The following is a 25,337-nucleotide window of genomic DNA, read 5'->3' as shown; positions in this document are numbered from 1 at the left end:
AAATTTAGCAGAAGACATGCGGGTATTATTAAGGCTTTGGTGTATGTATAGTCTTATATTTCACCAGGGTCAGTGTTAACAGGATGTCGTAGACTTTACCACAAGAGTGTCTTTAATAGATTCAAACTCTCTTTACGGCGTGTGCTTATTGTTGTTTAAGAACACTTAAAGTTATACGCCATGTTTCCTGTAACCTGTTGAGCCATGAACTCAAACAAATTAATGTTATCCAAGTGATAGTTCATGTCTAATACCGTAACTATCTCGTGTGGTCAAGTGTGCGTGAGTGTGTAGTATAGTAATGTTTGCTATAACAGCCATGTGTCGTGTTACACACTGTATTACAGGAACTACTCTGGTAACTGCAAAAGACAGATATACAGTATATGTAAATAATATTGTTATATAACCCTGTATATTTATGTAGACCTTTCACTAACGATGATTTGTATCAGCAGCCACCAAAGTTTTGTTGCTGCCTTGTTTTCAACCATCTTATAAGGCTGCGAATCACGGTTAAATGGCGATCTTAAGGCGATTGTTGAATTGTATAATTGTTTAAAGCAGTTATTGGGAGTCCGTGACGTAACCTATAACGACATTTGTTACGCTGAGTCAAGTATTTCTCCCTCACTTGGTTAGGTTCAGACAACGAAAATTCTTCGATAACAAGTGGCTAGACAAACCAGAACATAAGAGACGACCCTTTGACATATATAATAACTGTTACTCTAAACTCAAACACCCATACCAGTTGACTGGTAAGAAATATAATTAGGAATATTATTGATGATGTACAAAATGCAATGAACAATGTAAGACAAGGTATTTATGTGTCACCCTGAATATTATGTACTGTACATGTTGTCTATGGTGTCAAGGAAGGTAGAAATGAGCTACACAGAATATATCTTCGTGTGTCTGAGTCTCTGCACTACCCCTGGCCATAGCGACAGGGAGATGGAACAGGCAGAGCAGAGGCCACCTGCCGTTGGAGGAACGCTGCTACCAGTGTGGTGATGTACAGACGGCGATAAATGTTGTGGAACATTGTCCAATGACAAGATATAATCTTACCACGCAAGAAAACTGTTTTTTTTCCCAACAAAGGGATCCTAGAACAATGTGTAAAATTGTTCAGGAAGGGTATATGATAACAATGAAAACACTGACACCCTGTGTTTCTTTTTCAACCATAATACCATTTGTCGAAAAAATCCTATTCATTGTTCACGAGCGTCATGCGTATATGTATATCTATAAATTTGATATTTGTACCTGATGTTTTTATAATATGTAATTAATTTAAGGTTGTGCCAGATTTTGTTGCTAATTTGATAATTCATTATGTTGTGACAATGTATTGATTTTATGGGACAATAAGTTAGCCTGTTAGTTACAAGTCAGACTTCCGTTGTTTTATTATTTCCATTTGTATTGTGTTCTTAACTATAATATTTAACGTCAATAAATTTACCTATCTATATCTATCTATTGGGTGTAAGTATGTGTGTGTGTGTGTGTTTCGCACACAGGGTGGTGAATTGCATCTAGTGTGGCAGTATGATAGTGTTAAGGTGAAAGCACTGCTTCCTCCCTCTCGCTTTCAGCTACCGCCGATGGATAGCCCTCGTGGCGAACAGGGAAGCAACTTGCATAAGTCTTCCCTTGCATGTACACAGCCTCTTCACCATTGTAATGATTGTTTATCAGACCACAGCTTACAGCACACAGAAATACAACACATATAACAGTAAGTAGATGCCTATGTGGTCACCCACGCAAGTTGACACACCCTACAGTGACAGTAAGACCTGACCCAGGAGAGGTCATGGACAAGGTATCTGAGTTAACCCGGCGTTATGACCTTGTTACTCAAGAAACTACACCTGGGAAAGCTGTCTAGACCTGATCCAAGAGAGATCAATCACATTGACCCAGAGTTCTCACTGCCACGCGATTAGCTTAACCCAGCGACATGACCTTCTTCCACAAAGCTAACCCCCAGCCAGCACACCTGTCACCTGCCCAGACACACCCAGATTAGTGATGACACCTTCCGGCTTTAGATCGTCAATATATAGGCCCTGCAGCTCCCTTCAGAAGACATTAGCATTTGGATCATCATTGTAATAGGGAAGGAGCCGACTGTTCCTCCACAGAGGGAGACTTCCCTCCCCTGCTCCCTCCGGGAAATTAGCATTCGGATCATCATTGTAACAGGGAAGGAGCCGACAGCTCCTCCCCAGCTAGCAGAGTCTCCCACAGGAGACATAGTTCAGCACTCCTTTAAACAGCACCTGCTGGGCCTCCCTCAGGTCACACGTGAGTTACTTACGGTGGGAAATGTATCCCTTTAATGTTTGTGTCCGAGAGTCAGTGTCTAGTAACTTCGATATATGGATCTATTAATGTGACCATTCCATTCAGTTAATTAATAAATAGTTGTATTTAAAGTGGTGTTTAGAAAAATTATCCTCACGATTATATTAACAGATAAATAACTAACCGGCCATGCAACCAAAACTTCCTTACCTTATCCTACAACATTAACTTCTACCTATATCTTCTATACTGTTTTTACCTGTGTGTTACACCACCAAGACTCCTGCTGTGTCTCCTCTTGGCAACACACGGTTACTGGCTGCCTCATGGGTCCAGGCTAGATCATCAGGGAATCTCGGAGTAGCAGTTGGCCCCAGAGGGACGCCACATAGGCCCACTGGCATGTGGACACGTCCTGGCACCTACCAGCCATTGTCCTGCTGCCCTGAACGAATAATATGCCGTGGAGTCCCGCATCAGGCAAATATGCTTACAGAGCTCCAATAACACCCAATGGCAGGATAGGCTGAAGAGGTGACCACCATGGGAGCCCAACGACTACACCGGCGGACGAAGGCAATGCATGATGGACAGGCTACTAAGACGAAACCCAACAAACTGGTCTATTGGCAGTCCAATTCAACTTTCCATCTCCCCAGTCGTTGCAACAATTGCACCACTGGATCAGAAGAAGGAAGAGCCAAGATGTGTGGTTGCAGGCTGCGCTCCTGTCTCACTACATAAATCAACTGACGCTCAGCCATCATCCAGCCTATCATACTTCTCATCATCATCAAACCCTAAACCCCAAAAGTCCTATGGCGACGAACGAGTGGCGATAGGGACAGGCAGAGATGACTGCCGGGAGTCTCTAGTCACAACTCAGCACACAGGCGGCAAAGATAAGATGGTCGTTATGCACTGGGATCTAAGCAGCAGCGTAACCTGGTCCTGTCTGTGCGAGTGAGCAGCCCCTTCGAGGAGCCACTCTGCTCACCCCACATGGGGAGGGGGCTAGAAAAGGTGCCCTAAACATAGCCTGTCTAAAAAAGTAACCTGACTGGGCAACCGCATCAAGTAAGATCATCCTTATACGGTCGAAAACAATGCCAGAGTTGGCAGAGATGCAGACATTTGGCAGGGAATTATAGGGAGAAATAAACTAGGGAAGTATAATCCCAACGGCCTATTCCTCCCCAGAAAGTGGGCTGCACACAACCTCACTATCACCAATACCTTGTTTAGGCAGTCAGACAAGTTCAAGGGTTTGTGGCATCACACCCACGATCCAAACACTGGCATCTCACTCACTACTTCATTGTCAGAGAAAGAGATCGCCAAGATGTCCTCATCACCCGTGCCATGCGTGGCTCAGACCACTGCGACACTGATCATCGGCTCGTCAGAGCCAAGCTCTCATTTCACGTCACCCCAAAACAGCGAAAGCAGGAAGCCTCCAGAAGAGGTTTTAATGCTAAGTGTCTGGAGAATCCAGCGGTAGCACATGCTTTCAGAGAGCAATGAACATGGGTTGATAAACAACCCAACAAAACCTAAATCCCAGTGCCGAATGGGAAAATCTCGACACTGTCATGACAAAATCCTGCAAAGACACCCTCGTCTAAATCGAAAGAATTTACCAGGACTGGTTCGATGAATTTGACCCGGCAATCAATGAACTCGTCTATGATAAACGTGCTGCTTTAACTGACTGGCAAACAACCCTCAGTCTCAGACCAAAGCTGATACCTTCCGCAAAAAGAAGCGGCGGCCCAGTGGGAACTTCACAATCTAAAAAACAATTGGTTAAAATATAAAGCATGTGTGATACAAAAATTTGCAGATCAGCACAAGATGAGAGATTTTTTCAATTCCACTAAATCATATTATGGGCCAATCACTCGTGGAGCAGCCTCCCCCACTCATCCAATGGTAACTCCCTAATTAAAGACGATGAAGTCCTCCTTCAGCGCTGGAAGGAGCACTACCATTTACTGATCAACTGAAACACCGATGTGGATGTCTTGAATACCCAACAGGTCCCTCAACATCCAGAGCTGATCCATTTCAGCTATCCTCCATCCCTGGATGAGGTGGCCAATGCCATCAAGCAGATGAAAAATAACAAAGCCTCATGAAGCAGGAGGACCCCTGCTTACCATCTCCACTCTCTCCTCGAGAATATATGGGAAAAGAAGGAAATCCCTCAAGCTCTTAACGACGCCTCCATAGTCAATATTTATAAGAACAAGGGAGACCGGTCAGACTGTGGCAACTACCGCGGGATCTCGCTGCTGTCCGTAGCTGGTAAGATTATCGCCAAGTCCCTCCTAAACAGATTTCTCCCTGAGGCAGAAATCTTTCCTCCAGAATCTCAATGTGGCTTTAGACCATCGCGTGGGACCACTGACGTGATCTTTACTGCCTGTCAGATACAACGAAAAGTGAGAAAATAGTGTCGTTTAACTTTCACCGACCTAACCAAGGCCCTCGACTCGGACAACAGGGAAGCTCTTTGGTGGACCCTCAACCGTTTGGCTGCCCACCAAAATTCATTGCCATTGTGAGGCAACTCCACGATGGCATGAACGACAGTGTCCTGCACAATGGCACCCACTCTGAGTTCTTCCCCATCCAAACGGAGGTTAAACAAGGGTGTGTACTGGCACCAACTCTCTTTTTAATTTTCTTGGTTACCTTTCTTGCTCATGTCAGTGCCAATTTAGCCGGCAGGGTGGACATCGAGTTCCGGATGAAGGGCCTTTTCAACATAAGACGACTCCAGGCAGGATCAAAGGTGTCGGCAGCTTCCATTACTGAACTTCAGTATGCAGAAGACCTTACCCTTGTCGCTCACACTGAATGCGACCTACAGGAGTTCCTGAACACCTACGCAGATGCGTATGCACACTTCGGCCTTGAGGTGAATGTACGTAAGACTGAGATTCTCTTTCAGCCTGCCCCTGGTTCAACCACACCTCCACCAACCATCCAGCTTAACGGTACTGCCCTCTATGTTCACTTTCGGTATCTCGGCTCCGACCTGTCCACCACCGTAGACATAGATGAAGAGATTCAACATCGGATCCGATCTGCATATCAAGCATATCGAGTAGTGGTCCTCCCCACCCTGCTATATTGCAGCGAGACATGGGTTACATACAGGAGGCACCTCAAGGCACTTGAAAACTCTAACCAATGTAGTCTACATTACATCCTCCGGGTTCGTTGGGAAGACAAGAGAAGAAATGCTAGTATTCTCGCTGACACCAACTTTAGGAACATCGAGGCTTCCATTATCTATGAACAGTTACGTTGGACTGGCCATGTTACCTGCATGGACGACAGTAGACTGTCAAAGCAGTTACTTTACAGTCACCTAAAGAATAGTAAACGTAATGCTGGCGGGCAACTGAAAATGTATTATATTTGGATAGTCTTAAGAAAAACCTGAATAAGTGCCAAATCGACCCCTTCACCTGGGAGACGATTACTCCACACCGCAATGCTTGGAGGAGACAATAATTTCGAGTTAGCCCGACTGCATACTGAGGCAGACAAGCGTCAACGCTGGAGAGAGGCTGCTACCACCCCTCCCGCACTAGATGCAGCCCTCCATATGTTTAACATCTGTGGACGACCCTGCCAGTCTCGTATTGGACTCTCTAGTCACTTTAGAGCTCTCCAACGAAGGTGACATCCTTATTAACTCATATCATTGTACCATAGCTGGATGAATGTCATATTCGATTCCGAGTGATAGCAAAGTAGTCGTAGTTGTGTGTGTGTGTGTGTGTGTGTGTGTGTGACCTATATATAAACCAACACCACACTATCTTGGTGACGTCATTACACCTCCACCTGTGTGAGAGACACAAGATGGGTTGTATAAAATTACTTAAGCTGCAAAGAAATTCATACGATAGGAGATACAATGCTGGCCGCCATACACAGAGGGAGAGGAAAAATGACGCTTAATTTTGTTGTGGTCTACGGAAGCTCCATGATACTGTACTTAGGAAAAAAAAATCTCGAACTGTTGTAGAATGAACACATTAGGTACCCACACATCATCTCCTAGCGACCATTTTGGCCGTCATCTTTGCATCGTTGTCATATACGAATAAGCATTTATTTACGAGTGTCTAATGCAACACCACATTACCATGTCTACTGTCTTTGATTCCTTGCTAGAGTGAATCAGACAGACGGGTCCTCACACCTCCAGTTGCACGTAAACATTATGTTAACAGCTCCTTCAAGGCTCTGTCTCCTTGACCGGCTGTCTGTCTACCATCTGATTTAACTAACAGAGGGGGGAAACGACCGTGTGTCGGTATTATCAATTCCAGGACCTGTGGCAGTATTACCAAGACCAGGACGTGTCAGTATTACCAAGACCAGGACGTGTCAGTATTACCAAGACCAGGACGTATGTCAGTATTATCAAGACCAGAACGTGTGTCAGTATTACCAAGACCAGAGCGTGTGTCAGTATTTCCAAGACCAGAGAGTGTGTCAGTATTACCAAGACCAGATCGTACCAAGACCAGGACGTGTCAGTATTACCAAGACCAGGACGTATGTCAGTATTACCAAGACCAGAACGTGTGTCAGTATTACCAAGACCGTGTCAGTATTACCAAGACCAGAACGTGTGTCAGTATTACGAAGACCAGAACGTATGTCAGTATTACCAAGACCAGAACGTGCGTCAGCATTACCAAGACCAGAACGTGTGTCAGTATTATGAAGACCAGAACGTGTGTCAGTATTACCAAGTCCAGAACGTGTGTCAGTATTATGAAGACCAGAACGTGTGTCAGTATTACCAAAACAGGACGTGTGTCAATAGTATCAAGACCAGAACTTGTGTCAGTATTACTAAGACCAGAACGTGTGTCAGTATTACCAAGACCAGAACGTGTGTCAGTATTACCAAGACCAGAGCGTGTGTCAGTATTTCCAAGACCAGAGAGTGTGTCAGTATTACCAAGACCAGATCGTACCAAGACCAGGACGTGTCAGTATTACAAGACAGGACGTATGTCAGTATTCAAGACCAGAACGTGTGTCAGTATTCAAGACCGTGTCAGTATTACCAAGACCAGAGTGTAGTATTACGAACCAGAACGTATGTCAGTATACCAAGACCAGAACGTGCGTCAGCATACAAGACAGAACGTGTGTCAGTATTATGAAGACCGAACGTGTCAGTATTACCAAGTCCAGAACGTGTGTCAGTATTATGAAGACCAGAACGTGTGTCAGTATTACCAAAACCAGGACGTGTGTCAATAGTATCAAGACCAGAACTTGTGTCAGTATTACTAAGACCAGCGTGTGTCAGTATTACCAAGACAGAACGTGTGTCAGTATTACAAGACCAGAACGTGTGTCAGTATTATGAAGACCAGAACGTGTGTCAGTATTCAAAACCAGGACGTGTGTTAGTATTACCAAGACCAGGACGTGTGTCAATAGTATCAAGACCAGAACTTGTGTCAGTATTACTAAGACCAGAACGTGTGTCAGTATTACCAAGACAGAACGTGTGTCAGTATTACCAAGACCAGAACGTGTGTCAGTATTATGAAGACCAGAACGTGTGTCAGTATTACTAAGACCAGAACGTGTGTCTTATTACTAAGACCAGAACGTTGTCAGTATTACCAAGACCAGAACGTGTGTCAGTATTGCCAAGACCAGAACGTGTGTCAGTATTATGAAGACCAGAACGTGTGTCAGTATTACTAAGACCAGAACGTGTGTCAGTATTACTAAGACCAGAACGTGTGTCAGTATTACAAGTCCAGAACGTGTGTGCAGTATTATGAAGACCAGAACGTGTGTCAGTATTACCAAAACCAGGACGTGTGTTAGTATTACCAAGACCAGGACGTGTGTCAATAGTATCAAGACCAGAACTTGTGTCAGTATTACTAAGACCAGAACGTGTGTCAGTATTACCAAGACCAGAACGTGTGTCAGTATTACCAAGACCAGAACGTGTGTCAGTATTATGAAGACCAGAACGTGTGTCAGTATTACTAAGACCAGAACGTGTGTCAGTATTACTAAGACCAGAACGTGTGTCAGTATTACCAAGACCAGAACGTGTGTCAGTATTACCAAGACCAGAACGTGTGTCAGTATTACCAAGACCAGAACGTGTGTCAGTATTACTAAGACCAGAACGTGTGTCAGTATTACTAAGACCAGAACGTGTGTCAGTATTACCAGTCCAGAACGTGTGTCAGTATTATGAAGACCAGAACGTGTGTCAGTATTACCAAAACCAGGACGTGTGTTAGTATTACCAAGACCAGGACGTGTGTCAATAGTATCAAGACCAGAACTTGTGTCAGTATTACTAAGACCAGAACGTGTGTCAGTATTACTAAGACCAGAACGTGTGTCAGTATTATCAAGACCAGAACGTGTGTCAGTATTACCAAGTCCAGAACGTGTGTCAGTATTATGAAGACCAGAACGTGTGTCAGTATTACAAAACCAGGACGTGTGTCAATAGTATCAAGACCAGAACTTGTGTCCAGTATTACTAAGTCCAGAACGTGTGTCAGTATTATGAAGACCAGAACGTGTGTTAGTATTACAAGACCAGGACGTGTGTCAATAGTATCAAGACCAGAACTTGTGTCTGTATTATAAGACCAGAACGTGTGTCAGTATTACCAAGACCAGAACGTGTGTCAGTATTACCAAGACCAGAACGTGTGTCAGTATTACGAAGACCAGAACGTATGTCAGTATTACCAAGACCAGAACGTTGTCAGTATTACCAAGTGCAGAACGTGTGTCAGTATTATGAAGACCAGAACGTGTGTCAGTATTATCAAGACCCGAACGTGTGTCCAGTATTACCAAGAGCCAGAACGTGTCAGTATTATGAAGACCAGAACGTGTGTCAGTATTATCAAGACCAGGACGTGTGTCAATAGTATCAAGACCAGAACGTGTCAGTATTACTAAGACCAGAACGTGTGTCAGTATTACTAAGACCAGGACGTGTGTCAATAGTATCAAGACCAGAACTTGTGTCAGTATTACTAAGACCAGAACGTGTGTCAGTATTACCAAGACCAGGACGTGTATCAGTATTATCAAGACCAGAACGTGTGTCAGTATTACCAAGACCAGGACGTGTATCAGTATTATCAAGACCAGAACGTGTGTCGGGGAAACTCGCAGTGTTAGTGGTAAAGTTCTCTTGTTTGTCCGATTCTTATAAATTTGGTGTATTGTGTACACTGAGGCGGGTGTAGGTGTGTACACTGGGGCGGGGTGTAAGAAGGTGTTGGTGTATTGTGTACACTGAGGCAGAGTGTAGAGGGTGTTGGTGTGTGGCTGCACACTGAGGCGGGGTGTGTGGAGGGTGTTGGTGTATTGTGTACACTGAGGCGAGTGTAGAAGGTGTTGGTGGTGTGTTATGTACACTGAGGCGGGTGTAGAGAGTGTTGGTGTGTTATGTGTACACTGAGGCGGGTGTAGAGGGTGTTGGTGTGTGTGTACACTGAGGCGGGGTGTGTGGAGGGTGTTGGTGTATTGTGTACACTGAGGCGGGGTGTTGATGGTGTTGGCGTATTGTGTACACTGAGGCGGGTGTAGAGTGTTGGTGTGTTATGTACACACTGAGGCCCGGGTGTAAGGGTGTTGGTGTGTGTGTGTACACTGAGGCGGAGTGTTGATGGTGTTAGTAAATTGTGTACACTGAGGCGGGTGTAAGGTGGTGGTGTGTTATGTACACTGAGGGCAGGGTGTAGAGGGTGTTGGTGTATTGTGCACACACTGAGGCGGGGTGTTGAGGGTGGTGTGTGTGTGTGTACTGGGGGCGTGGGGTGTGGACGGTGTTGGTGTGTGTGTGTACACTGAGGCGGGATGTTGAGGGTGTTGGTGTATTGTGTACACTGGGGGCGGGGTGTTGATGGTGTTGGTGTGTGTGTACTGAGGCCTTGGAGTGTTAGGGTGTTGGTGTATTGTGTACACTGAGGCAGGGGTGTTGAGGTGTTGGTGTATTGTGTACTGAGGCAGGTGTGGACAGGTGTTGGTGTGTGTGTACACTGAGGGGCCTTGGGGTGTTGAGGTGTTGGTGTGTGTGTACACTGAGGAGGCAGGGGTGTTGAGGTGTTGGTGTATTGTGTACACTGAGGCTGGGGTGTGGAGGGTGTTGGTGTGTGTGTACACTGGGAGGCGAAGGGTGTTGAGGGTGTTGGTGTGTGTGTGTACTGAGGCTGAGTGTGGACGGTGTTGGTGTGTGTGTGTACACTGAGGCGGGGTGTGGAGGTGTTGGTGTGTGTGTACACTGAGGCGGGGGTGTTGAGGGTGTTGGTGTATTGTGTACACTGAGGCGGGGTGTTGAGGGTGTTGGTGTGGTGTGTACACTGAGGCGGGGTGTTGAGATTGTTGGTGTGTGTGTGTACACTGAGGCGGGGTGTTGGTGTGGTGTATTGTGTACACACTGAGGCGGGGTGTGGACAGTGTGGTGGTGTATTGTGTACACACTGAGGCGGGGTGTTGAGGTGTTGGTGTATTATTGTACACTGAGGCGGGGTGTTGAGGGTGTTGGTGTATTGTACACTGGGGAGGCTGGGGGTGTTGAGGGGTGATTGTATTGTGTACACTGAGGCGGTGTGGACAGTGTTGGTATATTGTGTGCCTGGGGGCGGGGTGTAGAGGGTGTTGGTGTGTTGTGTACACACTGGGGCGGGGTGTTGAGGGTGTTGGTGTGTGTGTACACACAGGGGCGGGGTGAGGGTGTGTTGGTGTATTGTGTACACTGGGCAGGGGTGTTGAGGTGATGGTGTATTGTGGCTACACTGAGGCGGAGTGTGAGGGTGTTGGTGTGTGTGTGTACACTGAGGCGGGAGATGGTAGAGTGTTGGGTGTGTGTGTACACACACTAGAGGCAGGGTGTTGAGGGTGTTGGTGTGTGTGTACACTGAGGCAGGGGAGTGTGGAGGTGTTGGTGTAGTGTGTACACTGAGGCGGAGTGTGGACGGTGTTGGTGTATTATGTACACTGAGGCGGAGTGTGGAGGTGTTGGTATATTGTGTACACTGAAGGTGAGGGTGTGGAGGGTGTTGGTGTATTGTGTACACTGAGGCGGGTGTTGAGGTGTTGGTGTGTGTGTACACTGGGGCGGGGTGTGGAGGTGTTGGTGTGTGTGTACACACTGGGGAGGGGCGGGGTGTGGAGGGAGTGTTGGTGTATGTGTACACACAGGCGGGAATGTGGAGGGTGTTGTATGGTGTATTTTACTGAGGCTGAGTGTGGACGGTGTTGGTGTAGTGTGTACACTGAGGCGGGAGTGTGGAGGTGTTGGTGTATTGTGTACACTGAGGGCGGGGTGTGGAGGTGTTGGTGTGTGTGTACACTGAGGGCGGAGTGTGGAGGGTGTTGGTGTGAGTGTGTACACTGAGGCGGGGTGTGGAGGGTGTTGGTGTGTGTGTACACACTGGGGGCGGGGTGTGGAGGTGTTGGTGTGACCCATTGTACACTGAGGCGGGTGTGGAGGGTGTTGGCGGTGTGAGTGTGTGCACTGAGGCGGGGTGTGTGGAGGTGTTGGGTGTATTGTGGCCACACACTGAGGCGGGGTGTTGAGGGTGTTGGTGTGTATTATGTACACTGAGGCGAAGTGTTGAGGTGTTGGTGTATTGTGTACACTGAGGCGGGAGGTGTGTGGACGGTGTTGGTGTAGTGTGTACACACTGAGGCGGGGTGTGGAGGGTGTTGGGTGTATTGTGTACACTAGAGGCGGGAGTGTGGACAGTGTTGGTGTAGTGTGTACACTGAGGCAGGAGGTGTGTGAGGTGTTGGTGTATTGTGTGTACACACTGAGGCGGGGAGTGTGAACGGTGTTGGTGTGTGTGTACACTGAGGCAGGGAGTGTGGAGGTGTTAGTTGTGTGTGTACACTGAGGCGGGGTGTGGAGGGTGTTGGTGTGTGTGTACACTGAGGCGGGGGTGTGTGGAGGGTGTTGGTGTGTATTGTGTACACTGAGGCGGAGTGTGGACGGTGTTGGTGTAGTGTGTACACACTGAGGCAGGTGTGTGGAGGTGTTGGTGTGTGTGTACACTGAGGCGGGAATGTTGAGGTGTTGGTGTATTATGTACACTGAGGCGGGAGGTGTTGAGGGGTGTTGGTGTGTGTACACTGAGGCAGAGGTGTGGACGGTGTTGGTGTAGTGTGTACACTGAGGCGAAGGGTGTTGAGGGGTGTTGGTGTATTGTGTACACTGGAGTCAGGGGTGTGGACGGTGTTGGTGTATTGTGTATACTGAGGCGGGTGTTGAGGTGTTGTGGTGTATTGTGTACACTGAGGTCAGGGGTGTTGAGGGTGTTGGTGTATTATGTACACTGAGGCGGGGTGTTGAGGGTGTTGTTGGTGTGTGTGGCACACTGTGAGGCGGGGTGTGTGGACGGTGTTGGTGTGTGTGTATACTGAGGCAGGGTGTTGAGGGTGTTGGTGTATTGTGTGTACACTGAGGCGGGGTGTTGGGGTGTTGGTGTATTGTGTACACACACTGGGCGGGTGTGGAGGGTGTTGGTGTGTGTGTACTGAGTGCAGGGTGTGGAGGGTGTTGGTGTGTGTGTGTACACTGAGGCAGGGGTGTGGACGGTGTTGGTGTGTGTGTACACTGATTCGGGTGTTGAGGTGTTGGTGTGTGTGTACACACTGAGGCGGGGTGTTGAGGGGTGATGGTGTGTGTGTACACTGAGGCGGGAGTGTGGAGGGTGTTGGTGTATTGTGTCCACTGTGAGGGCGGGGTGTTGAGGGTGATGGTGTATTGTGTACACTGAGGCGGGGTGTGGAGGGTGTTGGTTGTATTATGTACACTGAGGCCTTGGGGTGTGGAGGGTGTTGGTGTATTGTGTACACACTGGGGAGGCGGGGTGTTGAGGGTGTTGGTGTGTATTGTGTACACTGAGGCGGGGTGTGGAGGGTGTTGGTGTATTGTGTCCACTGAGGCGGGGTGTTGAGGGTGTGGTGTGTGTGTACACTGAGGCGGGGTGTGGAGGGTGTTGGTGTGTATTATGTACACTGAGGCGGAAGGGTGTGGAGAGATTGGTGTATTGTGTCCACACTGGGGGCGGGGTGTTGAGGGTGGTGAGGGTGTGTGCTTTATGTACACTGGGGGCGGGGTGTTAGAAGTGTTGGTGTGTGTGTACACTGGGGCGGGGGTGTGGAGGGTGTTGGTGTATTGTGTACACTGAGGCGGGGTGTGGAAGTGTTGGTGTATTGTGTACACTGAGGCGGGGTGTGGAGATTGTTGGTGTATTGTGTGTACACTGAGGCGGGGTGTGGAGGGTGTTGGTGTATTGTGTACACTGAGGCGGGAGTGTGGAGGGTGTTGGAGTATTGTGTGTACACCGGGGCAGGGTGTGGAGGGTGTTGGTGTATTGTGTCACTGAGGCGGGGTGTTGTGATGGTGTATTGTGTACGCAGGATTCGGGGTGTGGAGGGTGTTGGTGTATTGTGTACACACTGAGGCAGGGAATGGTGGCAGGGTGTTGGTGCCAGTATATGTACACTAGGGGTGGGGTGTTGGGGTGTTGGTGTGTGTGTACACTGAGGCGGGGTCTGTGGAGGGTGTTGGGTGTGTGTGTACACACTGGGCGGGGTGTGTGGAAGGTGTTGGTGTATTGTGTCCACTGGGCGGGGTGTTGAGGTGATGGTGTGACAGTAGCCCCCTGATTCCGGGGTGTGGAGGGTGTTGGTGTGTGTGTGTACACTGAGGCAGGGAGTGTTGGTGTTGGTGTATTATGTACACTGAGGCAGGTGTTGAGGTGTTGGTGTGTGTGTACACACTGAGGCGAGTGTGGAGGGTGTTGAGGTGTGTGTGTACACTGAGGCGGGGTGTTGAGGTGATGGTGTGTGTGATTCAGGTGTTGGTGTTGGTGTGTGTGTGTACACTGAGGCGGGGTGTGGAGGTGTTGGTGTGTTGTGTACACTGAGGCGGGGTGTTGAGGGTGATGGTGTATTGTGTACACTGATTCAGGTGTTGAGGGTGTTGGTGTGGTGTGTACACACACTGAGGCGGGGTGTGGAGGGTGTTGGTGTATTATGTACACTGGGCGGGGTGGAGGTGTTGGTGTGTGTGTACACTGATTCGGGTGTTGAGGGTGTTGGTGTATTGTGTGTACACTGGGGCGGGAGTGTTGAGTGTTGGTGTATTGTGTACACTGGGGAGTGTGGAGGGTGTTGGTGTGTGTGTACACTGAGGCAGGGGTGTTGAGGGTGATGGTGTATTGTGTACACACTGATTCAGGTGTTGAGGTGTTGGTGTATTGTGTACACTGAGGCAGGGGGTGTGGGAAGGGTGTTGGTGTATTATGTACACACACTGAGGCGGGGTGTGGAGGGTGTTGGTGTGTGTGTGTACACACTGATTCAGGGTGTTGAGGATCTGTTGGTGTATTGTGTACACTGAGGCGGGGTGTTGAGGTGTTGAGGGTGTGTGTGTGTGTTCACTGAGGCAGGTGTGGAGGGTGTTGGTGTGTGTAATACACAGAGGAGTGTTGAAAGTGTTGGTGTGTATTATGTACACTGAGGCGGGGTGTGAGGGTGATGGTGTATTGTGTACACTGAGGCGGGAGTGTTGAGGTGTTGGTGTGTGTGTGTACACAGAGGCGGGTGTAGAGGTGTTGGTGTGTGTGTGTACACTGAGGCGGGAGGTGTGGAGGGTGTTGGTGTGTGTGTACACACTGGGGGCGGGGGTGTTGAGGGGGAGTTGGTGTGTGTGTACACACTGGGGCGGGTGTATGAGGGTGTTGGTGTGTGTGTACACTGAGGCGGGGTGTTGAGGGGGTGTTAGTTGTATTGTGTACACTGGGGGCGGGGTGTTGAGGGGTGTTGGTGTGTGTGTGGCCACACTGGGGCGGGGTGTGGAGGGTGTTGGTGTGTGTGTACACTGGGGCGGGGTGTGGAGGGTGTTGGTGTATTGTGTACACTGGGCGGAGTGTAAGAGATTGTTGGTGTATTGTGTACACTGAGGTGGGGTGTGGAGAGATTGTTGGTGTATTGTGTACACACTGAGGCGAGGTGTGGACAGTGTGTGGTGTATTGTGTGTACACTGATTCGGGTGTTGAGGGTGTTGGTGTGTGTGTACACTGGGGCGGGGTGTTGAGGGGTGATGGTGTGTGTGTACACTGAGGCAGGGTGTGGACGGTGTTGGTGTATTGTGTACACTGAGGCAGGGTGTGGAGGTGTTGGTGTGTGTGTGTGTACACTGAGGCGGGGGTGTGGAGGGTGTTGGTGTGTGTGTACACTGAGGCGGGGAGTTCTGAGGGTGTTGGTGTATTGTGTACACTGAGGCGGGGTGGTGAGGGTGTTGGTGTGTGTGTACACTGAGGCGGGGTGTTGGGGTGATGGTGTGTGTGTACACTGAGGGCGGAAGTGTGAACTTGGTATTGGTATATTGTGTACACTGAGGCGGGTGTAGAGGGTGTTGGTGTGTTGTGTACACTGAGGCAGGAGTGTTGAGGGTGTTGGTGTATTGTGTACACTGAGGCAGGGGTGTTGAGAGGTGTGTTGGTGTATTGTGTACACTACAAGGGCGAAGTGTTGAGGGTGATGGTGTATTGTGTACACTGAGGCAGATGTTAGTGTTGGTGTATTGTACACACAGAGGCGGGAGATGTTGAGGTGTTGGTGTATTGTACACTAGGCGAGGTGTTAGGGTGTTGGTGTGTGTGTACACTGAGGCAGAGTGTGGAGAAGTGTTGGTGTAGTGTGTGTACACTGAGGCAGAGTGTGGACAGTGTTGGTGTATTATGTACACTGAGGCAGATGTGGAGGTGTTGGTATATTATTGTGTACACTGAGGCGGGGTGTGGAGGTGTTGGTGTATTGTGTACTGAGGCGGGTGTTAGTGTGGTGTGTGTGTACACACTGAGGCAGGGAGTGTGGAGGTGGTGAGGGTGTATTGTGTACACTGAGAGGCGGGGTGTGGAGGGTTGTTGCTGTAATGGCCACACACTGAGGCGGGGTTGGTGTGTGAGTGTGGACAGTGTTGGTGTAGTGTGTACACTGAGGCAGGTGTGGTGGGTGTTGGTGTGTGTGTACACACTGGGGCGGAAGGGTGTGGAGGGTGTTGGTGTATTGTGTACATGAGGCGGAGTGTGGAGGGGTGTTGGTGTGAGTGTGTACACACTGAGGCGGGGTGTGGAGGTGTTGGTGTGTGTACATGAGGCGGGGTGTGGAGGGTGTTGGTGTATTGTGGCCACACTGAGGCAGGGTGTGGGAGGGTGTTGGTGTAGTGTGTGTACACTGAGGCAGGGAGTGTGGAGATTGTTGGTGTATTGTGTACACTACAGGCAGGGGTGTTGAGGGGTGTTGGTGTGTATGTACACTGAGGCAGGGGTGTTGAGGGTGTTGGTGTGTTGTGTACACACTATGAGGCGGGGTGTGGACGGTGTTGTGGTGTGTGTACACTGAGGCGGGGTGTGGAGGGTGTTGGTGTGTGTGTACACTGGGGCGGGGTGTGGACGGTGTTGGTGTAGTGTGTACACTGAGGCAGGTGTTGAGGGGTGTTGGTGTGTGTGTACACTGGGGCGGGGGTGTGGACGGTGTTGGTGTGTGTGTACACTGAGGCAGGTGTGGAGGTGTTGGTGGCGTGGCTGTACACTGGGAGGCGGGAGTGTGGAGGTGTTGGTGTATTGTGCCACACTAGAGGCAGAGTGGAAAGTGTTGGGTGTATTGTGTACACTGAGGCGGAGTGTGAGACAGTGTTGGTGTAGTGTGTACACTGAGGCAGGAGTGTGGAGGGTGTTGGTGTATTGTGTACACTGAGGCGAAGGGTGTTGAGGGTGTTGGTGTATTATGTACACTGAGGCGGTGTTGAGGGGTGTTGGTGTGTGTGTGCACACTGAGGCAGGGGTGTGGACGGTGTTGGTGTGGTGTACACTGGGGCTGAGAGTGTTGAGGTGGTGGTGTTGTGTACACTGAGTCTAGAGTGTGGACGGTGTTGGTGTATTGTGTATACTGAGGCGGGGTGTTGAGGTGTTAGTGTGTGTGTACACACTGAGTCCAGGGGTGAGGGTGTTGGTGTGGTATGTACACTGAGGCGGGGAATCTGTTAGTGTTGGTGTGTGTGTACACTGGGGCAGAGTGTGGACAGTGTTGGTGTATTGGCCTTGTCTCTGAGGCGGGGTGTTGAGGTGTGGTGTGTGTGTACACTATGAGGCGAGGGTGTTAGGGTGTTGGTGTATTATTAGCCTACAGAGGCAGAGTGTAAGAGGTGTTAGGGTGTATTGTGTACACTGGTGGGGTGTGGAGGGTGTTGGTGTATTGTGTACACTGAGGCGGGGTGTGGACGGTGTTGGTGTGTGTGTACACTGATTCGGGTGTTGAGGGTGTTGGTGTGTGTGTGTACACTGAGGCGGGGTGTTGAGAGGGTGATGGTGTATTGTGTACACTGAGGCGGGGTGTGGAGAATTGGTGTATTGTGTCCTGGGGGCGGGGTCTTGAGGGGTGATGGTGTATTGTGTACACTGAGGCGGGAGGTGTGGAGAGGAGTGTTGGTGTATTATGTACACTGAGGCGGGGAATGGAGGTGTTGGTGTATTGTACACTGAGGCAGGTGTTGAGGGTGTTGGTGTATTGTGTACAGGCAGAGTGTGGAGGGTGTTGGTGTGTGTGTCCACTGAGGCGGGGTGTTGAGGGTGATGTGGTGTGTGTGTACACTGAGGCGGGGTGTGGAGGGTGTTGGTGTATTATATTACACTGAGGCGGGGTGTGTGGAGGGTGTGTTGGTGTGTGTGTCCACTGAGGCAGGGGGTGTTGAGGGTGTTGGTGTGTGCTATGTACACTAGAGGCTGAGGTGTTGAGGGTGTTGGTGTATTGTGTACACTGAGGGCAGGGGTGTGGAGGGTGTTGGTGTATTGTGTACACACTGAGGCGGGGTGGAGGGTGTTGGTGTATTGTGTACACTGAGGCGGGGTGTGGAGGGTGTTGGTGTATTGTGTACACTGTAGGGGCGGGGTGGAGGGTGTTGGTGTGGTGTGTACACACTGAGGCGGGAGTGTAATGGAGGGTGTTGAGTGTGTGTACACTGAGGCAGGTGTGGAGGGTGGTGTATTGTGTCCACTGGGGGCGGGGTGTTGAGGGTGATGGTGTGTGTGTACACTGATTCAGGTGTGGAGGTGTGGTGTGTGTGTACATAAGAGGCGGGGTGTTGGGGTGTTGGTGTATTATGGCTACACTGAGGCGGGGTGTTGAGGGTGTTGAGGGTGTGTGTGCTACACTGAGGCGGGGTGTGGAGGGTGTTGGTGTGTGTGGCCACACTGGAAGCCTTGGGGTGTGGAAAGGTGTGTTGGTGTGTGTGTCCACTGAGGCGGGGTGTTGGGGTGATGGTGTGTGTGTACACTGATTCAGGTGTGGAGGTGTTGGTGTGTGTGTACACAGAGGCGGGGTGTTGGTGTTGGTGTATTATGTACACTGAGAAGCGGGGTGTTGAGGGTGTTGGTGTATTGTGTACACACTGAGGCAGGGTGTGGAGGGTGTGGTGTATTGTGTACACTGAGGCGGGGTGTTGAGGGGTGATGGTGTGTGTGTACACACTGATTCGGGTGTTGAGGGTGTTGGTGTGTGTACACTGGGGCAGGGTGTGGAGGGTGTTGGTGTGTGTGTGTGCACTGAGGCAGTGAGGGTGATGGTGTGTGTGTGTACTAGTTCGGGTGTTGAAGATTGTTGGTGATTGTATTGTGTACACAAGGAGGCGGGGGTGTGGAGGTGTTGGTGTATTATGTACACTGGGGCAGGTGGAGGGTGGGCCCAGTTATGTGTGTACACTGATTCCGGGTGTTGAGGGTGTTGGTGTATTGTGGCTGTACACTGAGGCGGGAAGGTGTTGAGAGTGCCCAATTGTATTGTGTACACTGAGGCAGGAGTGTGGAGGGTGTTGGTGTATTGGCTGTGCACACTGAGGCGGGGTGTGAGGGTGATGGTGTGTATTGTGTACGATTCGGTGTGAGGGTGTTGGTGTGTGTGTGTGCACACTGGGGGCGGGGTGTGGAGGTGTTGGTGTATTATGCACTGAGGCGGGGTGTGGAGGGTGTTGAATTGTATTGTGTACACTGATTCGGGTGTTGAGGATGTTGGTGTATTGTGTACACACTGGGCGGAGTGTTGAGGGTGTTGGTGTGTTGTTGTGTACACTGAGGCGGGGTGTGGAGGGTGTTGGTGTGTGTACACACTGAGGCGGGGTGTTGAGGGTGTTGGTGTGTGCATGGTACACTGAGGCGGGAGGTGTGAGGGTGATGGTGTATTGTGTACACTGAGGCAGAGGTGTTGAGAATTGTTGGTATATTGTGTACACTGGGGCGGGGGTGTAGAGGGTGTTGGTGTGTGTGTACACTGAGGCGGGAGTGTGGAGGTGTTGGTGTGTGTGTACACACTGAGGCGGGTGTTGAGGGTGTTGATTGTGTGTGTACACTGAGGCTGGGGTGTGAGAGGTGTTGGTGTGTGTGTACACTGAGGCAGGTGTTAAGGGTGTTGGTGTATTGTGTACACTGAGGCGGGGTGTGTGAGGGTGTTGGTGTGTGTGTGTACACACTGGGGCTGAGGTGTGGAGGGTGTTGGTGTGTGTGTACACTGGGGGCAGGTGTGGAGGGTGTTGGTGTGTTATTGTACATGAGGCGGAGTCAGGGTGTTGGTGTGTGTACACTGAGGCGGGAGTGTTGAGGTGTGTTGGTGTATTATGTACACACTGGGGCTGAAGGGAGTGTGGAGGGTGTTGGTGTATTGTGTACACTGAGGCGGGTCAATAGAAAAGAGTGTTGGTGTGTGTGTACACTGAGGCGGGTGTGGGGAGTGTTGGTGTATTGTGTACACTGTTTGGAGTGTAGAAGGTGTTGATGTATTGTGTACACTGAGGGGCGGGTTGTGGAGGGTGTGGTGTGTGTGTGTACACTGAGGCGGGGTGTGGAGAGGGTGTTGGGTGTGTGTGCTGTACACTGGGGCGGGGTGTAAAGAGGTGGTGGTGTGGCCAGCCCACTGGGGCAAAGGTCATGAAGGTGTTGATGTATTGTGTACACTGAGGCGGGGTGTGGAGGGTGTTGGTGTGTGTGTACACTGAGGCGGGGTGTTGAGGGTGTTGTTGTATTGTACACTGAGGCGGGTGTAAGGTGTTGGTGTATTGTGTACTGAGGCGGGGTGTGGGAGAAGGTGGTAGGTGTGTGTACACTGAGGCAGGGTGTGGAGGGTGTTGGCAGTGTGTGTGTACACTGAGGCAGGTGTAGAGGGTGTTGGTGTATTGTGGCACACTGAGGCCCGAGGTGTAGAAGGTGTTGATGGTATGTGTACACTGGGCGGGGTGTGGAGGTGTTGGTGTGTACACTGAGGCGGGTGTAGAGGTGTTGGTGTGTGTACACTGAGGGCTTGAAGATTAATAGAGGGTGTTGGTGTGTGTGTATTACACTGGGGTCTTCTTGGGAGGGTGTTGGTGTGTGTGTACACACTGAGGCGGGTGTTGAGGGTGTTGGTGTGTGTGTGCACTGGGAGGCAGGTGTGAACGGTGTTGGTGTGTGTGCTAAGGCAGGGTGTGGAGATGTGGTGTGTGTGTACACTGAGGCAGGGGTGTTGAGGAATTGTTGGTGTGTGTACACTGAGGCAGTGTGAAGGTGTTGGTGTATTGTGTACTGAGGCCGGGAGGGTGTGGAGGTGTTGGTGTATTGTGTACACTGAGGCGGGGTGTGGAGGGTGTTGGTGTGTGTGTGTACACTGAGGCGGGTATAGAGGGTGTTGGTGTGTGTGTACACTGAGGCGGGTGTAGAAGGTGTTGATGTGGTGTGTGTACACTATGGCGGGGTGTTGCGGGGGTGTAGGTGTATTGTGTACACTGGGCGGGGTGTAGAGGGCGTTGGTGTGTGCACTGTGGCTGGATGTTGAAGGTGTTAGTGTGTGTACACTGTGGCGGGAGTCCCCAGTACCCCGTAGAGGTGATGTTGTAGCTGTAATATGAACTATAACTTTCCATTTACTGCCCGAGTTTTGTTTACTGATTGGCTTTCGTTGTTATTGACTGTGTGGAGAGAGAGAGAGAGAGAGAGAGAGAGAGAGAGAGAGAGAGAGAGAGAGAGAGAGAGAGAGAGAGAGAATTCCAGTTTCGACACACTCCCAATATTTACTGTACCACTAACGCCTACACTCAACATTTTCACTCAGTAAACCAAGCACCTACACCCAGAATCCCACACTGTTTGCCTAACTTCCTGTTGGGGAAAGAAAACAGTTCGCAGTAAGTGTTTCATAGAGCGAGAGTTGCTACCGTTAAATGACGCCAAGTGAAAATTATTTATCTTTGAGAAACTTTTTTCTTGGTGGTGTAGCTGGAGTGTCCGAGGCCAGAAGAGTGGCTGGAGTGTCCCTGGCCAGAAGAGTGGCTGGAGTGTCCCAGGCCAGAAGAGTGGCTGAGTGCACGAAGCCAGAAGAGTGGCTGGAGCATATGAGGCCAAAAGAGTGCTGGAGGTCTGAGGCCAAAAGAGTGCTTTGAGTGTACGAGGCCAGAAGAGTGGCTGGAATGTCCGAGGCCAGAAGAGTGGCTGGAGTGTCCGAGGCCAGAAGAGTGACTGAGTGCACGAAACCAGAAGAGTGGCTGGAGTATACGAGGCCAAAAGAGGCTGGAGTGTACGAGGCCAGAAGAGTGGCTGGAGTGTATGAGGCCAGAAGAGTGGCTGGAGTGCATGAGGCCAGAAGAGTGGCTGGAGTGCATGAGGCCAGAAGAGTGACTGAGTGTACGAGGCCAGAAGAGTGGCTGAGTGTACGAGGCCAGAAGAGTGACTGAGTGCATGAGGCCAGAAGAGTGGCTGGAGTGCATGAGGCCAGAAGAGCTGGAGGCTGAGGCCAGAAGAGGGCTGGAGGCATGAGGCCAAGAGTGACTGGAGGTAATGAGGCCAGAAGAGGGCTGGAGGCATGAGGCCAGAAGAGTGGCTGAGTGCATGAGGCCAGAAGAGTGGCTGGAGTGCACGAGGCCAGAAGAGTGGCTGAGTGTCTGAGGCCAAGAGTGGCTGGAGGTACGAGGCCAGAAGAGTGGCTGGAGTGCATGAGGCCAGAAGAGTGGCTGGAGTGTCCGAGGCCAGAAGAGTGACTGGAGTGCACGAGGCCAGAAGAGTGGCTGGAGCATAGGGCCAGAAAAGTAGCTGGAGTGTCCGAGGCAGAAGAGTGACTGGAGGTAATGAGGCCAGAAGAGTGGCTGGAGTATAGTGGGGCCAGAAAAGTGGCTGGAGTGTCCGAGGCCAGAAGAGTGACTGGAGTGCATGAGGCCGAAGATTAGCTGAAGTGTATGAGGCCAGAAGAGTGACTGGAGTGCATGAGGCCAAAGAGTGACTGGAGTGTACGAGGCCAGAAGAGTGACTAGAGTGTACGAGGCCAAGAATGGCTGGAGTAATGGGGCCAGAAAAGTGGCTGGAGTCCCTGAGGCCAGAAGAGTGACTGGAGGTACGAGGCCAGAAGAGTGGCTGGAGTGTACGAAGCCAGAAGGGGCGGAGGTGTCAAGGCCAGAAGAGACTGGAGTGCATGAGGCCAGAAGAGTGACTGGAGTGCATGAGGCCAGAAGAGTGGCTGGAGTGTACAAGGCCAGAAGAGTGACTGGAGGCATGAGGCCAGAAGATTGGCTGAAGTGTATGGGGCCAGAAGAGTGGCTGAGGTCTGAGGCCAGAAGAGTGGCTGGAGGAACGAAGCCAGAAGAGTGGCTGGAGTGTATGAGGCCAGAAGAGTGACTGGAGTGTGCGAGGCCAGAAGAGGTGGCTGGAGTGTACAAGGCCAGAAGAGGACTGGAGTAAGGAGCAGAAGAGTGACTGGAGGCATGAGGCCAGAAGAGGGCTGGAGTGCAAGGCCAGAAGAGGACTGGGTGTACGAGGCCAGAAGATTAGCTGAAGTGTATGGGGCCAGAAGAGGCTGGAGTGTCCGAGGCCAGAAGAGTGGCTGGAGTGTACGAGGCCAGAAGAGTGGCTGGAGTGCACGAAACCAGAAGAGTGGCTGGAGAGCATGAGGCCAAAAGAGTGGCTGGAGGCATGAGGCCAGAAGATTTAAGTGTACAAGGCCAAGAGTGACTGGAGTGCCTGGAGGCCAGAGGCTGGAGTGTACAAGGCCAGAAGAGTGACTGGAGTGTACAGAGGCCAGAAGAGTGGCTGGAGTCTACGAGGGCCAGAAGAGTGGCTGAGTGTACAAGGCCAGAAGAGTGACTGGAGGTACTGAGGCCAGAAGAGTGACTGGAGGTACGAGGCCAGAAGAGTGACTGGAGTGTACGAGGCCAGAAGAGTGACTGGAGTGCATGAGGCCAAAGAGTAACTGGAGTGTATGAGGCCAGAAGAGTGACTGGAGGTATGAGGCCAGAAGAGTGGCTTGAGTATACTAGGCCAGAAGAGTGGCTGGAGTATGCGGCCCAGAAGAGTGACTGAAATGTACGAGGCCTCAAGAGTGGCTGGAGGTACGTGGCCAGAAGATTAGCTGAAGTGTACGAGGCCAGTAGAGTGACTGAGTGAACGAGGCCAGAATAGTGGCTGGAGTATACGGGCCAGAAGAGACTGAGGCATGAGGCCAGGAGAGTGGCTGGAGGGCAAAGAGTGGCTGGAGACAGGGGCCAGAAGGGACTGAGAAGGGGCCAGAAGAGTGACTGGAGGACAGAGGCCAGAAGAGTGACCGGAGTGTACGAGGCCAGGAGAGTGGCTGGAGTATATGGGGCCAGAAGAGTGACTGAGTATGGGGGCCAGAAGAGTGGCTGGAGTATATGGGGCCAGAAGAGTGACCGGAGGTCGAGGCCAGAGAGTGGCTGGAGTATATGGGGCCAGAAGAGTGACTGGAGTATATGGGGCCAGAAGAGTGACTGGAGATATGGGGCCAGAAGAGTGACTGGAGGCATGAGGCCAGAAGAGTGACTGGAGAGTATGGGGCCAGAAGAGTGACTGGAGTGTAGGGGCCAGAAGAGTGACCGAGGTACGAGGCCAGAAGATTAGCTGAAGTGTACGAGTCCAGAAGAATGAATGGGAAGTACGAGGCCAGGGAGGTAGTTGCTAGACGTTGTGTTCATGCATATTTATAAAGGAAAACTGTTGTTGGAAAAGTTACCGGGGAATATTTCAATAGTTGGGGAGGTGAGATGTGTGTTTGGTCGTGGTGTTGTTTAGGAAGAACTGTATGATTATTAACACCAACGTTAGAGAAGGGTTAGGTTAGGTTAGGTTAGGTTAGGACTGAATTAGAAAAGATTAGTTAACTCATTGCATATGAGAAGAAATTCTGTATTCCGTGAAGCAGGAACAAGAAACAGTAGATTTGAACAGTTAAGGTATATTAACGCTGTGTTTGGGTTAATGCAAATACACACTTTCATTTTTCAATTTGGCAAATATGAGACCCTAATTGCCTTGCTTTGACTTTTATCACGGATAATGCCAATTTTAATAACTAAAAAATAGTTCGTCACTGGTTAAACTTTACAAACATCAACTCTTCAAACCTCCCCTTTGCGGGGGGTGGGGAGTCCTGGTCACCATTACCCAATGCTGTACCGTTTAAGTAAGTGTGGTGCTTGCATAAGTACGTGTGGTGTTTGTTTAAGGTGTGGTGTTTGTTTAAGTAAGTGTGGTGTTTTTAAGTAAGTGTGGTGTTTATTTAAATAAGTGTGGTGTTTGTTTAAGTAAGTGTGGTGTTTGTTTAAGTAAGTGTGGTGTTTGTTTATGAAAGTGTGGTGTTTGAATACGTAAGTGTGGTGTTTGTTTAAGTGTAGTGTTTGTATAAGTGTATGATTATGTGTGTATTAATTATTATGCAAGAACGATATAATTGAGAGATAAAGTAATTATTTGTATGATGAAGGAAGGAGCCTGACATAGTTTTAACACACACACACACACACACACACCGGCTGCAACTCTATTAATAAACCGTTTATTATTATTATTATTATTATTACACACACACACACACACACACCAGGTTCACACCAGGTTAAGAAAGACAATAAATGGGAATAAAATTGAAAGATGGTAAG

Source organism: Homarus americanus, unplaced genomic scaffold (genome assembly GCF_018991925.1).
Source record: "Homarus americanus isolate GMGI-L3 unplaced genomic scaffold, GMGI_Hamer_2.0 scaffold7626, whole genome shotgun sequence".
Taxonomy (NCBI): Eukaryota; Metazoa; Arthropoda; class Malacostraca; order Decapoda; family Nephropidae; genus Homarus; species Homarus americanus.
This window is presented reverse-complemented; position numbering follows the sequence as displayed.